Genomic DNA, 15593 nt, shown 5'->3' with positions numbered 1-15593 from the left:
CCCTTCTTAGTGCCTAACCATTACCCCACCCCCTGCCATTGAACCATAACATCCCCTACACATAGGACAGAGTTCCAAAATCAGTCGTTTTAAAAGTGTTTGGGATTCTGCTATCAGTTTCCTGACTTGCAGCTTCCCGAATGCCAGGATGCCCAATGCATCCAATTGTAATCACTTCAAGTTAATTTTTATGTCTCTACAGTCTTTAGAAATATTTTTGAAAAGTATCTAGTAAATATGATAAACGTTTTTGAACTCTGTTGTTGAATTGTCCCAGCAACTATCATACACCAGATAGAATTTGAACTTTAAGAGAAAATAACTGATTTTGTTTTTGGAAGATAATTATGGCAGCAGTGGGATTTGAACCCACGCCTCCGAAGAGACTGGAGCCTAAATCCAGCGCCTTAGACCGCTCGGCCATGCTACCACACTTAAAGGTAACTCATAGTTTCTCACAGTCTGGAATCTAGAACTAGAATTACAGAAAATGTTGTTGTTGTATTAAAGAAATATGTAAAAATATGTTTTATGTTAAGCATTTTAGATGCTCTTAACATAAGTGAGAAAAGATTTTTTTTAAAAAGAATATTGGTTGCCATGCAATCTAGATGAGAAATGGTTAATTTTTAATTAATTTGCATTTTAGTCGAGTTTACCACTTTGAAACCAATCACTGACATTTTCTTTGGAAAATTTATATGGCAGCTTTGGGAAGTTAGCAAAGAAAGAAATTAGCTGTTATAACAATGTGATGATGAACACTTACTTTTTAATTGAATTGCATTCTTGTGGATAGAACAATGAAAACATCAACCTCTAACAATATATATATCAATAATAAATGTGGCAGCAGTGGGATTTGAACCCACGCCTCCGAAGAGACTGGAGCCTTAATCCAGCGCCTTAGACCGCTCGGCCATGCTACCTCATGGGTGCAGTGTTCATGTGGCTCAAAAATCTATCAAATGATTATTTAAATGTGTTTTGTTCACTTTATATGAAGTAACAAAACATATTGAGATTTATTAGAGCATTCACATATGGTTAGGGTTAGGTACGTGATACTGGGGCTTGGGTTTCTGGTGGTCATTGCAATATTAGGGACATCTCAATGCTCACAATACTGACACTTGCTAGGCAAGCCTTCTAACTTTCAACATCGAGCTCCTAACTCTAACACTGAACATACCTGCAGCCTATCCTTAATTCTTTTCCTTCCAATGCCTAACCCCAAAACCTCTTAGTATCTTACCATGACCCTTCCTATCTGCATCATAACCTTAAACATACTCCTATAGTTTCAAACTCTTAACCTCCCTTCTTAGTGCCTAACCATTACCCCACCCCCTGCCATTGAACCATAACATCCCCTACACATAGGACAGAGTTCCAAAATCAGTCGTTTTACAAGTGTTTGGGATTCTGCTATCAGTTTCCTGACTTGCAGCTTCCCGAATGCCAGGATGCCCAATGCATCCAATTGTAATCACTTCAAGTTAATTTTTATGTCTCTACAGTCTTTAGAAATATTTTTGAAAAGTATCTAGTAAATATGATAAACGTTTTTGAACTCTGTTGTTGAATTGTCCCAGCAACTATCATACACCAGATAGAATTTGAACTTTAAGAGAAAATAACTGATTTTGTTTTTGGAAGATAATTATGGCAGCAGTGGGATTTGAACCCACGCCTCCGAAGAGACTAGAGCCTAAATCCAGCGCCTTAGACCGCTCGGCCATGCTACCACACTTAAAGGTAACTCATAGTTTCTCACAGTCTGGAATCTAGAACTAGAATTACAGAAAATGTTGTTGTTGTATTAAAGAAATACGTAAAAATATGTTTTATGTTAAGCATTTTAGATGCTCTTAACATAAGTGAGAAAAGATTTTTTTTAAAAAGAATATTGGTTGCCATGCAATCTAGATGAGAAATGGTTAATTTTTAATTAATTTGCATTTTAGTCGAGTTTACCACTTTGAAACCAATCACTGACATTTTCTTTGGAAAATTTATATGGCAGCTTTGGGAAGTTAGCAAAGAAAGAAATTAGCTGTTATAACAATGTGATGATGAACACTTACTTTTTAATTGAATTGCATTCTTGTGGATAGAACAATGAAAACATCAACCTCTAACAATATATATATCAATAATAAATGTGGCAGCAGTGGGATTTGAACCCACGCCTCCGAAGAGACTGGAGCCTTAATCCAGCGCCTTAGACCGCTCGGCCATGCTACCTCATGGGTGCAGTGTTCATGTGGCTCAAAAATCTATCAAATGATTATTTAAATGTGTTTTGTTCACTTTATATGAAGTAACAAAACATATTGAGATTTATTAGAGCATTCACATATGGTTAGGGTTAGGTACGTGATACTGGGGCTTGGGTTTCTGGTGGTCATTGCAATATTAGGGACATCTCAATGCTCACAATACTGACACTTGCTAGGCAAGCCTTCTAACTTTCAACATCGAGCTCCTAACTCTAACACTGAACATACCTGCAGCCTATCCTTAATTCTTTTCCTTCATTAAATATGTTTTATGTTAAGCATTTTAGATGCTCTTAACATAAGTGAGAAAAGATTTTTTTTTAAAAAGAATATTGGTTGCCATGCAATCTAGATGAGAAATGGTTAATTTTTAATTAATTTGCATTTTAGTCGAGTTTACCACTTTGAAACCAATCACTGACATTTTCTTTGGAAAATTTATATGGCAGCTTTGGGAAGTTAGCAAAGAAAGAAATTAGCTGTTATAACAATGTGATGATGAACACTTACTTTTTAATTGAATTGCATTCTTGTGGATAGAACAATGAAAACATCAACCTCTAACAATATATATATATCAATAATAAATGTGGCAGCAGTGGGATTTGAACCCACGCCTCCGAAGAGACTGGAGCCTTAATCCAGCGCTTTAGACCGCTCGACCATGCTACCTCATGGGTGCAATGTTCATGTGGCTCAAAAATCTATCAAATGATTATTTAAATGTGTTTTGTTCACTTTATATGAAGTAACAAAACATATTGAGATTTATTAGAGCATTCACATATGGTTAGGGTTAGGTACGTGATACTGGGGCTTGTGTTTCTGGTGGTCATTGCAATATTAGGGACATCTCAATGCTCACAATTCAGACACTTGCTAGGTAAGCCTTCTAACTTTCAACATCGAGCCCCTAACTTTAACACTGAACATACCTGCAGCCTATCCTTAATTCTTTTTCTTCCATGCCTAACCCCAAAACTTTTTAGTATCTTACCATGACCCTTCCTATCTGCATCATAACCTTAAACATACTACTATAGTTCCAAACTCTTAACCTCCCTTCTTAGTGCCTAACCATTACCCCACCACCTTAGTGCCTAACCATTACCCCACCATAACATCCCCTACATATAGGACAGAGTTCCAAAATCAGTCGTTTTACAAGTGTTTGGGATTCTGCTATCAGTTTCCTGACTTGCAGCTTCCCGAATGCCAGGATGCCCAATGCATCCAATTGTAATCACTTCAAGTTAATTTTTATGTCTCTACAGTCTTTAGAAATATTTTTGAAAAGTATCTAGTAAATATGATAAACGTTTTTGAACTCTGTTGTTGAATTGTCCCAGCAACTATCATACACCAGATAGAATTTGAACTTTAAGAGAAAATAACTGATTTTGTTTTTGGAAGATAATTATGGCAGCAGTGGGATTTGAACCCACGCCTCCGAAGAGACTGGAGCCTAAATCCAGCGCCTTAGACCGCTCGGCCATGCTACCACACTTAAAGGTAACTCATAGTTTCTCACAGTCTGGAATCTAGAACTAGAATTACAGAAAATGTTGTTGTTGTATTAAAGAAATACGTAAAAATATGTTTTATGTTAAGCATTTTAGATGCTCTTAACATAAGTGAGAAAAGATTTTTTTTAAAAAGAATATTGGTTGCCATGCAATCTAGATGAGAAATGGTTAATTTTTAATTAATTTGCATTTTAGTCGAGTTTACCACTTTGAAACCAATCACTGACATTTTCTTTGGAAAATTTATATGGCAGCTTTGGGAAGTTAGCAAAGAAAGAAATTAGCTGTTATAACAATGTGATGATGAACACTTACTTTTTAATTGAATTGCATTCTTGTGGATAGAACAATGAAAACATCAACCTCTAACAATATATATATCAATAATAAATGTGGCAGCAGTGGGATTTGAACCCACGCCTCCGAAGAGACTAGAGCCTTAATCCAGCGCCTTAGACCGCTCGGCCATGCTACCTCATGGGTGCAGTGTTCATGTGGCTCAAAAATCTATCAAATGATTATTTAAATGTGTTTTGTTCACTTTATATGAAGTAACAAAACATATTGAGATTTATTAGAGCATTCACATATGGTTAGGGTTAGGTACGTGATACTGGGGCTTGGGTTTCTGGTGGTCATTGCAATATTAGGGACATCTCAATGCTCACAATACTGACACTTGCTAGGCAAGCCTTCTAACTTTCAACATCGAGCTCCTAACTCTAACACTGAACATACCTGCAGCCTATCCTTAATTCTTTTCCTTCCAATGCCTAACCCCAAAACCTCTTAGTATCTTACCATGACCCTTCCTATCTGCATCATAACCTTAAACATACTACTATAGTTCCAAACTCTTAACCTCCCTTCTTAGTGCCTAACCATTACCCCACCACCTTAGTGCCTAACCATTACCCCACCATAACATCCCCTACATATAGGACAGAGTTCCAAAATCAGTCGTTTTACAAGTGTTTGGGATTCTGCTATCAGTTTCCTGACTTGCAGCTTCCCGAATGCCAGGATGCCCAATGCATCCAATTGTAATCACTTCAAGTTAATTTTTATGTCTCTACAGTCTTTAGAAATATTTTTGAAAAGTATCTAGTAAATATGATAAACGTTTTTGAACTCTGTTGTTGAATTGTCCCAGCAACTATCATACACCAGATAGAATTTGAACTTTAAGAGAAAATAACTGATTTTGTTTTTGGAAGATAATTATGGCAGCAGTGGGATTTGAACCCACGCCTCCGAAGAGACTGGAGCCTAAATCCAGCGCCTTAGACCGCTCGGCCATGCTACCACACTTAAAGGTAACTCATAGTTTCTCACAGTCTGGAATCTAGAACTAGAATTACAGAAAATGTTGTTGTTGTATTAAAGAAATACGTAAAAATATGTTTTATGTTAAGCATTTTAGATGCTCTTAACATAAGTGAGAAAAGATTTTTTTTAAAAAGAATATTGGTTGCCATGCAATCTAGATGAGAAATGGTTAATTTTTAATTAATTTGCATTTTAGTCGAGTTTACCACTTTGAAACCAATCACTGACATTTTCTTTGGAAAATTTATATGGCAGCTTTGGGAAGTTAGCAAAGAAAGAAATTAGCTGTTATAACAATGTGATGATGAACACTTACTTTTTAATTGAATTGCATTCTTGTGGATAGAACAATGAAAACATCAACCTCTAACAATATATATATCAATAATAAATGTGGCAGCAGTGGGATTTGAACCCACGCCTCCGAAGAGACTAGAGCCTTAATCCAGCGCCTTAGACCGCTCGGCCATGCTACCTCATGGGTGCAGTGTTCATGTGGCTCAAAAATCTATCAAATGATTATTTAAATGTGTTTTGTTCACTTTATATGAAGTAACAAAACATATTGAGATTTATTAGAGCATTCACATATGGTTAGGGTTAGGTACGTGATACTGGGGCTTGGGTTTCTGGTGGTCATTGCAATATTAGGGACATCTCAATGCTCACAATACTGACACTTGCTAGGCAAGCCTTCTAACTTTCAACATCGAGCTCCTAACTCTAACACTGAACATACCTGCAGCCTATCCTTAATTCTTTTCCTTCCAATGCCTAACCCCAAAACCTCTTAGTATCTTACCATGACCCTTCCTATCTGCATCATAACCTTAAACATACTCCTATAGTTTCAAACTCTTAACCTCCCTTCTTAGTGCCTAACCATTACCCCACCCCCTGCCATTGAACCATAACATCCCCTACACATAGGACAGAGTTCCAAAATCAGTCATTTTACAAGTGTTTGGGATTCTGCTATCAGTTTCCTGACTTGCAGCTTCCCGAATGCCAGGATGCCCAATGCATCCAATTGTAATCACTTCAAGTTAATTTTTATGTCTCTACAGTCTTTAGAAATATTTTTGAAAAGTATCTAGTAAATATGATAAACGTTTTTGAACTCTGTTGTTGAATTGTCCCAGCAACTATCATACACCAGATAGAATTTGAACTTTAAGAGAAAATAACTGATTTTGTTTTTGGAAGATAATTATGGCAGCTGTGGGATTTGAACCCACGCCTCCGAAAAGACTGGAGCCTAAATCCAGCGCCTTAGACCGCTCGGCCATGCTACCACACTTAAAGGTAACTCATAGTTTCTCACAGTCTGGAATCTAGAACTAGAATTACAGAAAATGTTGTTGTTGTATTAAAGAAATACGTAAAAATATGTTTTATGTTAAGCATTTTAGATGCTCTTAACATAAGTGAGAAAAGATTTTTTTTAAAAAGAATATTGGTTGCCATGCAATCTAGATGAGAAATGGTTAATTTTTAATTAATTTGCATTTTAGTCGAGTTTACCACTTTGAAACCAATCACTGACATTTTCTTTGGAAAATTTATATGGCAGCTTTGGGAAGTTAGCAAAGAAAGAAATTAGCTGTTATAACAATGTGATGATGAACACTTACTTTTTAATTGAATTGCATTCTTGTGGATAGAACAATGAAAACATCAACCTCTAACAATATATATATCAATAATAAATGTGGCAGCAGTGGGATTTGAACCCACGCCTCCGAAGAGACTGGAGCCTTAATCCAGCGCCTTAGACCGCTCGGCCATGCTACCTCATGGGTGCAATGTTCATGTGGCTCAAAAATCTATCAAATGATTATTTAAATGTGTTTTGTTCACTTTATATGAAGTAATAAAACATATTGAGATTTATTAGAGCATTCACATATGGTTAGGGTTAGGTACGTGATACTGGGGCTTGTGTTTCTGGTGGTCATTGCAATATTAGGGACATCTCAATGCTCACAATTCAGACACTTGCTAGGTAAGCCTTCTAACTTTCAACATCGAGCCCCTAACTTTAACACTGAACATACCTGCAGCCTATCCTTAATTCTTTTTCTTCCATGCCTAACCCCAAAACCTCTTAGTATCTTACCATGACCCTTCCTATCTGCATCATAACCTTAAACATACTACTATAGTTCCAAACTCTTAACCTCCCTTCTTAGTGCCTAACCATTACCCCACCACCTTAGTGCCTAACCATTACCCCACCATAACATCCCCTACATATAGGACAGAGTTCCAAAATCAGTCGTTTTACAAGTGTTTGGGATTCTGCTATCAGTTTCCTGACTTGCAGCTTCCCGAATGCCAGGATGCCCAATGCATCCAATTGTAATCACTTCAAGTTAATTTTTATGTCTCTACAGTCTTTAGAAATATTTTTGAAAAGTATCTAGTAAATATGATAAACGTTTTTGAATTCTGTTGTTGAATTGTCACAGCAACTATCATACACCAGATAGAATTTGAACTTTAAGAGAAAATAACTGATTTTGTTTTTGGAAGATAATTATGGCAGCAGTGGGATTTGAACCCACGCCTCCGAAGAGACTGGAGCCTAAATCCAGCGCCTTAGACCGCTCGGCCATGCTACCACACTTAAAGGTAACTCATAGTTTCTCACAGTCTGGAATCTAGAACTAGAATTACAGAAAATGTTGTTGTTGTATTAAAGAAATACGTAAAAATATGTTTTATGTTAAGCATTTTAGATGCTCTTAACATAAGTGAGAAAAGATTTTTTTTAAAAAGAATATTGGTTGCCATGCAATCTAGATGAGAAATGGTTAATTTTTAATTAATTTGCATTTTAGTCGAGTTTACCACTTTGAAACCAATCACTGACATTTTCTTTGGAAAATTTATATGGCAGCTTTGGGAAGTTAGCAAAGAAAGAAATTAGCTGTTATAACAATGTGATGATGAACACTTACTTTTTAATTGAATTGCATTCTTGTGGATAGAACAATGAAAACATCAACCTCTAACAATATATATATCAATAATAAATGTGGCAGCAGTGGGATTTGAACCCACGCCTCCGAAGAGACTGGAGCCTTAATCCAGCGCCTTAGACCGCTTGGCCATGCTACCTCATGGGTGCAGTGTTCATGTGGTTCAAAAATCTATCAAATGATTATTTAAATGTGTTTTGTTCACTTTATATGAAGTAACAAAACATATTGAGATTTATTAGAGCATTCACATATGGTTAGGGTTAGGTACGTGATACTGGGGCTTGGGTTTCTGGTGGTCATTGCAATATTAGGGACATCTCAATGCTCACAATACTGACACTTGCTAGGCAAGCCTTCTAACTTTCAACATCGAGCTCCTAACTCTAACACTGAACATACCTGCAGCCTATCCTTAATTCTTTTCCTTCCAATGCCTAACCCCAAAACCTCTTAGTATCTTACCATGACCCTTCCTATCTGCATCATAACCTTAAACATACTCCTATAGTTTCAAACTCTTAACCTCCCTTCTTAGTGCCTAACCATTACCCCACCCCCTGCCATTGAACCATAACATCCCCTACACATAGGACAGAGTTCCAAAATCAGTCGTTTTACAAGTGTTTGGGATTCTGCTATCAGTTTCCTGACTTGCAGCTTCCCGAATGCCAGGATGCCCAATGCATCCAATTGTAATCACTTCAAGTTAATTTTTATGTCTCTACAGTCTTTAGAAATATTTTTGAAAAGTATCTAGTAAATATGATAAACGTTTTTGAACTCTGTTGTTGAATTGTCCCAGCAACTATCATACACCAGATAGAATTTGAACTTTAAGAGAAAATAACTGATTTTGTTTTTGGAAGATAATTATGGCAGCAGTGGGATTTGAACCCACGCCTCCGAAGAGACTGGAGCCTAAATCCAGCGCCTTAGTCCGCTCGGCCATGCTACCACACTTAAAGGTAACTCATAGTTTCTCACAGTCTGGAATCTAGAACTAGAATTACAGAAAATGTTGTTGTTGTATTAAAGAAATACGTAAAAATATGTTTTATGTTAAGCATTTTAGATGCTCTTAACATAAGTGAGAAAAGATTTTTTTTTAAAAGAATATTGGTTGCCATGCAATCTAGATGAGAAATGGTTAATTTTTAATTAATTTGCATTTTAGTCGAGTTTACCACTTTGAAACCAATCACTGACATTTTCTTTGGAAAATTTATATGGCAGCTTTGGGAAGTTAGCAAAGAAAGAAATTAGCTGTTATAACAATGTGATGATGAACACTTACTTTTTAATTGAATTGCATTCTTGTGGATAGAACAATGAAAACATCAACCTCTAACAATATATATATCAATAATAAATGTGGCAGCAGTGGGATTTGAACCCACGCCTCCGAAGAGACTGGAGCCTTAATCCAGCGCCTTAGACCGCTCGGCCATGCTACCTCATGGGTGCAGTGTTCATGTGGCTCAAAAATCTATCAAATGATTATTTAAATGTGTTTTGTTCACTTTATATGAAGTAACAAAACATATTGAGATTTATTAGAGCATTCACATATGGTTAGGGTTAGGTACGTGATACTGGGGCTTGGGTTTCTGGTGGTCATTGCAATATTAGGGACATCTCAATGCTCACAATTCAGACACTTGCTAGGTAAGCCTTCTAACTTTCAACATCGAGCCCCTAACTTTAACACTGAACATACCTGCAGCCTATCCTTAATTCTTTTTCTTCCATGCCTAACCCCAAAACCTCTTAGTATCTTACCATGACCCTTCCTATCTGCATCATAACCTTAAACATACTACTATAGTTCCAAACTCTTAACCTCCCTTCTTAGTGCCTAACCATTACCCCACCACCTTAGTGCCTAACCATTACCCCACCATAACATCCCCTACATATAGGACAGAGTTCCAAAATCAGTCGTTTTACAAGTGTTTGGGATTCTGCTATCAGTTTCCTGACTTGCAGCTTCCCGAATGCCAGGATGCCCAATGCATCCAATTGTAATCACTTCAAGTTCATTTTTATGTCTCTACAGTCTTTAGAAATATTTTTGAAAAGTATCTAGTAAATATGATAAACGTTTTTGAACTCTGTTGTTGAATTGTCCCAGCAACTATCATACACCAGATAGAATTTGAACTTTAAGAGAAAATAACTGATTTTGTTTTTGGAAGATAATTATGGCAGCAGTGGGATTTGAACCCACGCCTCCGAAGAGACTGGAGCCTAAATCCAGCGCCTTAGACCGCTCGGCCATGCTACCACACTTAAAGATAACTCATAGTTTCTCACAGTCTGGAATCTAGAACTAGAATTACAGAAAATGTTGTTGTTGTATTAAAGAAATACGTAAAAATATGTTTTATGTTAAGCATTTTAGATGCTCTTAACATAAGTGAGAAAAGATTTTTTTTAAAAAGAATATTGGTTGCCATGCAATCTAGATGAGAAATGGTTAATTTTTAATTAATTTGCATTTTAGTCGAGTTTACCACTTTGAAACCAATCACTGACATTTTCTTTGGAAAATTTATATGGCAGCTTTGGGAAGTTAGCAAAGAAAGAAATTAGCTGTTATAACAATGTGATGATGAACACTTACTTTTTAATTGAATTGCATTCTTGTGGATAGAACAATGAAAACATCAACCTCTAACAATATATATATATCAATAATAAATGTGGCAGCAGTGGGATTTGAACCCACGCCTCCGAAGAGACTGGAGCCTTAATCCAGCACCTTAGACCGCTCGGCCATGCTACCTCATGGGTGCAGTGTTCATGTGGCTCAAAAATCTATCAAATGATTATTTAAATGTGTTTTGTTCACTTTATATGAAGTAACAAAACATATTGAGATTTATTAGAGCATTCACATATGGTTAGGGTTAGGTACGTGATACTGGGGCTTGGGTTTCTGGTGGTCATTGCAATATTAGGGACATCTCAATGCTCACAATACTGACACTTGCTAGGCAAGCCTTCTAACTTTCAACATCGAGCTCCTAACTCTAACACTGAACATACCTGCAGCCTATCCTTAAATCTTTTCCTTCCAATGCCTAACCCCAAAACCTCTTAGTATCTTACCATGACCCTTCCTATCTGCATCATAACCTTAAACATACTCCTATAGTTTCAAACTCTTAACCTCCCTTCTTAGTGCCTAACCATTACCCCACCCCCTGCCATTGAACCATAACATCCCCTACACATAGGACAGAGTTCCAAAATCAGTCGTTTTACAAGTGTTTGGGATTCTGCTATCAGTTTCCTGACTTGCAGCTTCCCGAATGCCAGGATGCCCAATGCATCCAATTGTAATCACTTCAAGTTAATTTTTATGTCTCTACAGTCTTTAGAAATATTTTTGAAAAGTATCTAGTAAATATGATAAACGTTTTTGAACTCTGTTGTTGAATTGTCCCAGCAACTATCATACACCAGATAGAATTTGAACTTTAAGAGAAAATAACTGATTTTGTTTTTGGAAGATAATTATGGCAGCAGTGGGATTTGAACCCACGCCTCCGAAGAGACTGGAGCCTAAATCCAGCGCCTTAGTCCGCTCGGCCATGCTACCACACTTAAAGGTAACTCATAGTTTCTCACAGTCTGGAATCTAGAACTAGAATTACAGAAAATGTTGTTGTTGTATTAAAGAAATACGTAAAAATATGTTTTATGTTAAGCATTTTAGATGCTCTTAACATAAGTGAGAAAAGATTTTTTTTAAAAAGAATATTGGTTGCCATGCAATCTAGATGAGAAATGGTTAATTTTTAATTAATTTGCATTTTAGTCGAGTTTACCACTTTGAAACCAATCACTGACATTTTCTTTGGAAAATTTATATGGCAGCTTTGGGAAGTTAGCAAAGAAAGAAATTAGCTGTTATAACAATGTGATGATGAACACTTACTTTTTAATTGAATTGCATTCTTGTGGATAGAACAATGAAAACATCAACCTCTAACAATATATATATCAATAATAAATGTGGCAGCAGTGGGATTTGAACCCACGCCTCCGAAGAGACTGGAGCCTTAATCCAGCGCCTTAGACCGCTCGGCCATGCTACCTCATGGGTGCAGTGTTCATGTGGCTCAAAAATCTATCAAATGATTATTTAAATGTGTTTTGTTCACTTTATATGAAGTAACAAAACATATTGAGATTTATTAGAGCATTCACATATGGTTAGGGTTAGGTACGTGATACTGGGGCTTGGGTTTCTGGTGGTCATTGCAATATTAGGGACATCTCAATGCTCACAATACTGACACTTGCTAGGCAAGCCTTCTAACTTTCAACATCGAGCTCCTAACTCTAACACTGAACATACCTGCAGCCTATCCTTAATTCTTTTCCTTCCTTAAATATGTTTTATGTTAAGCATTTTAGATGCTCTTAACATAAGTGAGAAAAGATTTTTTTTAAAAAGAATATTGGTTGCCATGCAATCTAGATGAGAAATGGTTAATTTTTAATTAATTTGCATTTTAGTCGAGTTTACCACTTTGAAACCAATCACTGACATTTTCTTTGGAAAATTTATATGGCAGCTTTGGGAAGTTAGCAAAGAAAGAAATTAGCTGTTATAACAATGTGATGATGAACACTTACTTTTTAATTGAATTGCATTCTTGTGGATAGAACAATGAAAACATCAACCTCTAACAATATATATATCAATAATAAATGTGGCAGCAGTGGGATTTGAACCCACGCCTCCGAAGAGACTGGAGCCTTAATCCAGCACCTTAGACCGCTCGGCCATGCTACCTCATGGGTGCAGTGTTCATGTGGCTCAAAAATCTATCAAATGATTATTTAAATGTGTTTTGTTCACTTTATATGAAGTAACAAAACATATTGAGATTTATTAGAGCATTCACATATGGTTAGGGTTAGGTACGTGATACTGGGGCTTGGGTTTCTGGTGGTCATTGCAATATTAGGGACATCTCAATGCTCACAATACTGACACTTGCTAGGCAAGCCTTCTAACTTTCAACATCGAGCTCCTAACTCTAACACTGAACATACCTGCAGCCTATCCTTAATTCTTTTCCTTCCAATGCCTAACCCCAAAACCTCTTAGTATCTTACCATGACCCTTCCTATCTGCATCATAACCTTAAACATACTCCTATAGTTTCAAACTCTTAACCTCCCTTCTTAGTGCCTAACCATTACCCCACCCCCTGCCATTGAACCATAACATCCCCTACACATAGGACAGAGTTCCAAAATCAGTCGTTTTACAAGTGTTTGGGATTCTGCTATCAGTTTCCTGACTTGCAGCTTCCCGAATGCCAGGATGCCCAATGCATCCAATTGTAATCACTTCAAGTTAATTTTTATGTCTCTACAGTCTTTAGAAATATTTTTGAAAAGTATCTAGTAAATATGATAAACGTTTTTGAACTCTGTTGTTGAATTGTCCCAGCAACTATCATACACCAGATAGAATTTGAACTTTAAGAGAAAATAACTGATTTTGTTTTTGGAAGATAATTATGGCAGCAGTGGGATTTGAACCCACGCCTCCGAAGAGACTGGAGCCTAAATCCAGCGCCTTAGTCCGCTCGGCCATGCTACCACACTTAAAGGTAACTCATAGTTTCTCACAGTCTGGAATCTAGAACTAGAATTACAGAAAATGTTGTTGTATTAAAGAAATACGTAAAAATATGTTTTATGTTAAGCATTTTAGATGCTCTTAACATAAGTGAGAAAAGATTTTTTTTAAAAAGAATATTGGTTGCCATGCAATCTAGATGAGAAATGGTTAATTTTTAATTAATTTGCATTTTAGTCGAGTTTACCACTTTGAAACCAATCACTGACATTTTCTTTGGAAAATTTATATGGCAGCTTTGGGAAGTTAGCAAAGAAAGAAATTAGCTGTTATAACAATGTGATGATGAACACTTACTTTTTAATTGAATTGCATTCTTGTGGATAGAACAATGAAAACATCAACCTCTAACAATATATATATCAATAATAAATGTGGCAGCAGTGGGATTTGAACCCACGCCTCCGAAGAGACTGGAGCCTTAATCCAGCGCCTTAGACCGCTCGGCCATGCTACCTCATGGGTGCAGTGTTCATGTGGCTCAAAAATCTATCAAATGATTATTTAAATGTGTTTTGTTCACTTTATATGAAGTAACAAAACATATTGAGATTTATTAGAGCATTCACATATGGTTAGGGTTAGGTACGTGATACTGGGGCTTGGGTTTCTGGTGGTCATTGCAATATTAGGGACATCTCAATGCTCACAATACTGACACTTGCTAGGCAAGCCTTCTAACTTTCAACATCGAGCTCCTAACTCTAACACTGAACATACCTGCAGCCTATCCTTAATTCTTTTCCTTCCTTAAATATGTTTTATGTTAAGCATTTTAGATGCTCTTAACATAAGTGAGAAAAGATTTTTTTTAAAAAGAATATTGGTTGCCATGCAATCTAGATGAGAAATGGTTAATTTTTAATTAATTTGCATTTTAGTCGAGTTTACCACTTTGAAACCAATCACTGACATTTTCTTTGGAAAATTTATATGGCAGCTTTGGGAAGTTAGCAAAGAAAGAAATTAGCTGTTATAACAATGTGATGATGAACACTTACTTTTTAATTGAATTGCATTCTTGTGGATAGAACAATGAAAACATCAACCTCTAACAATATATATATCAATAATAAATGTGGCAGCAGTGGGATTTGAACCCACGCCTCCGAAGAGACTGGAGCCTTAATCCAGCGCCTTAGACCGCTCGGCCATGCTACCTCATGGGTGCAGTGTTCATGTGGCTCAAAAATCTATCAAATGATTATTTAAATGTGTTTTGTTCACTTTATATGAAGTAACAAAACATATTGAGATTTATTAGAGCATTCACATATGGTTAGGGTTAGGTACGTGATACTGGGGCTTGTGTTTCTGGTGGTCATTGCAATATTAGGGACATCTCAATGCTCACAATTCAGACACTTGCTAGGTAAGCCTTCTAACTTTCAACATCGAGCCCCTAACTTTAACACTGAACATACCTGCAGCCTATCCTTAATTCTTTTTCTTCCATGCCTAACCCCAAAACCTCTTAGTATCTTACCATGACCCTTCCTATCTGCATCATAACCTTAAACATACTACTATAGTTCCAAACTCTTAACCTCCCTTCTTAGTGCCTAACCATTACCCCACCACCTTAGTGCCTAACCATTACCCCACCATAACATCCCCTACATATAGGACAGAGTTCCAAAATCAGTCGTTTTACAAGTGTTTGGGATTCTGCTATCAGTTTCCTGACTTGCAGCTTCCCGAATGCCAGGATGCCCAATGCATCCAATTGTAATCACTTCAAGTTAATTTTTATGTCTCTACAGTCTTTAGAAATATTTTTGAAAAGTATCTAGTAAATATGATA

At 36.6% G+C, this 15593-nt stretch overlaps 19 non-coding genes across 19 annotated transcripts; all 19 read right to left on the bottom strand.

Moving 5' to 3' along the window:
- Nucleotides 1-348: 348 nt before the first annotated feature.
- On the bottom strand, nucleotides 349-430 carry TRNAL-UAG (transfer RNA leucine (anticodon UAG)). The gene has a single exon. It is a non-coding gene; the product is annotated as a tRNA-Leu (tRNA).
- Nucleotides 431-847: 417 nt separating this feature from the next.
- Nucleotides 848-929, bottom strand: TRNAL-AAG (transfer RNA leucine (anticodon AAG)). The gene has a single exon. It is a non-coding gene; the product is annotated as a tRNA-Leu (tRNA).
- A 737-nt stretch (nucleotides 930-1666) lies between these two features.
- TRNAL-UAG (transfer RNA leucine (anticodon UAG)) lies at nucleotides 1667-1748 on the bottom strand. Its single transcript has one exon. It is a non-coding gene; the product is annotated as a tRNA-Leu (tRNA).
- A 417-nt stretch (nucleotides 1749-2165) lies between these two features.
- On the bottom strand, nucleotides 2166-2247 carry TRNAL-AAG (transfer RNA leucine (anticodon AAG)). Its single transcript has one exon. It is a non-coding gene; the product is annotated as a tRNA-Leu (tRNA).
- Nucleotides 2248-3702: 1455 nt separating this feature from the next.
- Nucleotides 3703-3784, bottom strand: TRNAL-UAG (transfer RNA leucine (anticodon UAG)). The gene has a single exon. It is a non-coding gene; the product is annotated as a tRNA-Leu (tRNA).
- A 1248-nt stretch (nucleotides 3785-5032) lies between these two features.
- On the bottom strand, nucleotides 5033-5114 carry TRNAL-UAG (transfer RNA leucine (anticodon UAG)). Its single transcript has one exon. It is a non-coding gene; the product is annotated as a tRNA-Leu (tRNA).
- A 1735-nt stretch (nucleotides 5115-6849) lies between these two features.
- On the bottom strand, nucleotides 6850-6931 carry TRNAL-AAG (transfer RNA leucine (anticodon AAG)). Its single transcript has one exon. It is a non-coding gene; the product is annotated as a tRNA-Leu (tRNA).
- A 748-nt stretch (nucleotides 6932-7679) lies between these two features.
- On the bottom strand, nucleotides 7680-7761 carry TRNAL-UAG (transfer RNA leucine (anticodon UAG)). The gene has a single exon. It is a non-coding gene; the product is annotated as a tRNA-Leu (tRNA).
- A 417-nt stretch (nucleotides 7762-8178) lies between these two features.
- TRNAL-AAG (transfer RNA leucine (anticodon AAG)) lies at nucleotides 8179-8260 on the bottom strand. The gene has a single exon. It is a non-coding gene; the product is annotated as a tRNA-Leu (tRNA).
- A 737-nt stretch (nucleotides 8261-8997) lies between these two features.
- On the bottom strand, nucleotides 8998-9079 carry TRNAL-UAG (transfer RNA leucine (anticodon UAG)). Its single transcript has one exon. It is a non-coding gene; the product is annotated as a tRNA-Leu (tRNA).
- A 417-nt stretch (nucleotides 9080-9496) lies between these two features.
- On the bottom strand, nucleotides 9497-9578 carry TRNAL-AAG (transfer RNA leucine (anticodon AAG)). The gene has a single exon. It is a non-coding gene; the product is annotated as a tRNA-Leu (tRNA).
- A 748-nt stretch (nucleotides 9579-10326) lies between these two features.
- On the bottom strand, nucleotides 10327-10408 carry TRNAL-UAG (transfer RNA leucine (anticodon UAG)). Its single transcript has one exon. It is a non-coding gene; the product is annotated as a tRNA-Leu (tRNA).
- A 419-nt stretch (nucleotides 10409-10827) lies between these two features.
- Nucleotides 10828-10909, bottom strand: TRNAL-AAG (transfer RNA leucine (anticodon AAG)). Its single transcript has one exon. It is a non-coding gene; the product is annotated as a tRNA-Leu (tRNA).
- A 737-nt stretch (nucleotides 10910-11646) lies between these two features.
- Nucleotides 11647-11728, bottom strand: TRNAL-UAG (transfer RNA leucine (anticodon UAG)). The gene has a single exon. It is a non-coding gene; the product is annotated as a tRNA-Leu (tRNA).
- A 417-nt stretch (nucleotides 11729-12145) lies between these two features.
- Nucleotides 12146-12227, bottom strand: TRNAL-AAG (transfer RNA leucine (anticodon AAG)). Its single transcript has one exon. It is a non-coding gene; the product is annotated as a tRNA-Leu (tRNA).
- A 622-nt stretch (nucleotides 12228-12849) lies between these two features.
- Nucleotides 12850-12931, bottom strand: TRNAL-AAG (transfer RNA leucine (anticodon AAG)). The gene has a single exon. It is a non-coding gene; the product is annotated as a tRNA-Leu (tRNA).
- A 737-nt stretch (nucleotides 12932-13668) lies between these two features.
- Nucleotides 13669-13750, bottom strand: TRNAL-UAG (transfer RNA leucine (anticodon UAG)). The gene has a single exon. It is a non-coding gene; the product is annotated as a tRNA-Leu (tRNA).
- Nucleotides 13751-14164: 414 nt separating this feature from the next.
- TRNAL-AAG (transfer RNA leucine (anticodon AAG)) lies at nucleotides 14165-14246 on the bottom strand. Its single transcript has one exon. It is a non-coding gene; the product is annotated as a tRNA-Leu (tRNA).
- Nucleotides 14247-14868: 622 nt separating this feature from the next.
- TRNAL-AAG (transfer RNA leucine (anticodon AAG)) lies at nucleotides 14869-14950 on the bottom strand. Its single transcript has one exon. It is a non-coding gene; the product is annotated as a tRNA-Leu (tRNA).
- Nucleotides 14951-15593: the final 643 nt, after the last annotated feature.

The sequence above is a fragment of the Crinia signifera genome, chromosome 6 (genome assembly GCF_055691185.1).
Source record: "Crinia signifera chromosome 6, ASM5569118v1, whole genome shotgun sequence".
Lineage (NCBI taxonomy): Eukaryota > Metazoa > Chordata > Amphibia > Anura > Myobatrachidae > Crinia > Crinia signifera.
This window is presented reverse-complemented; position numbering and strand designations above follow the sequence as displayed.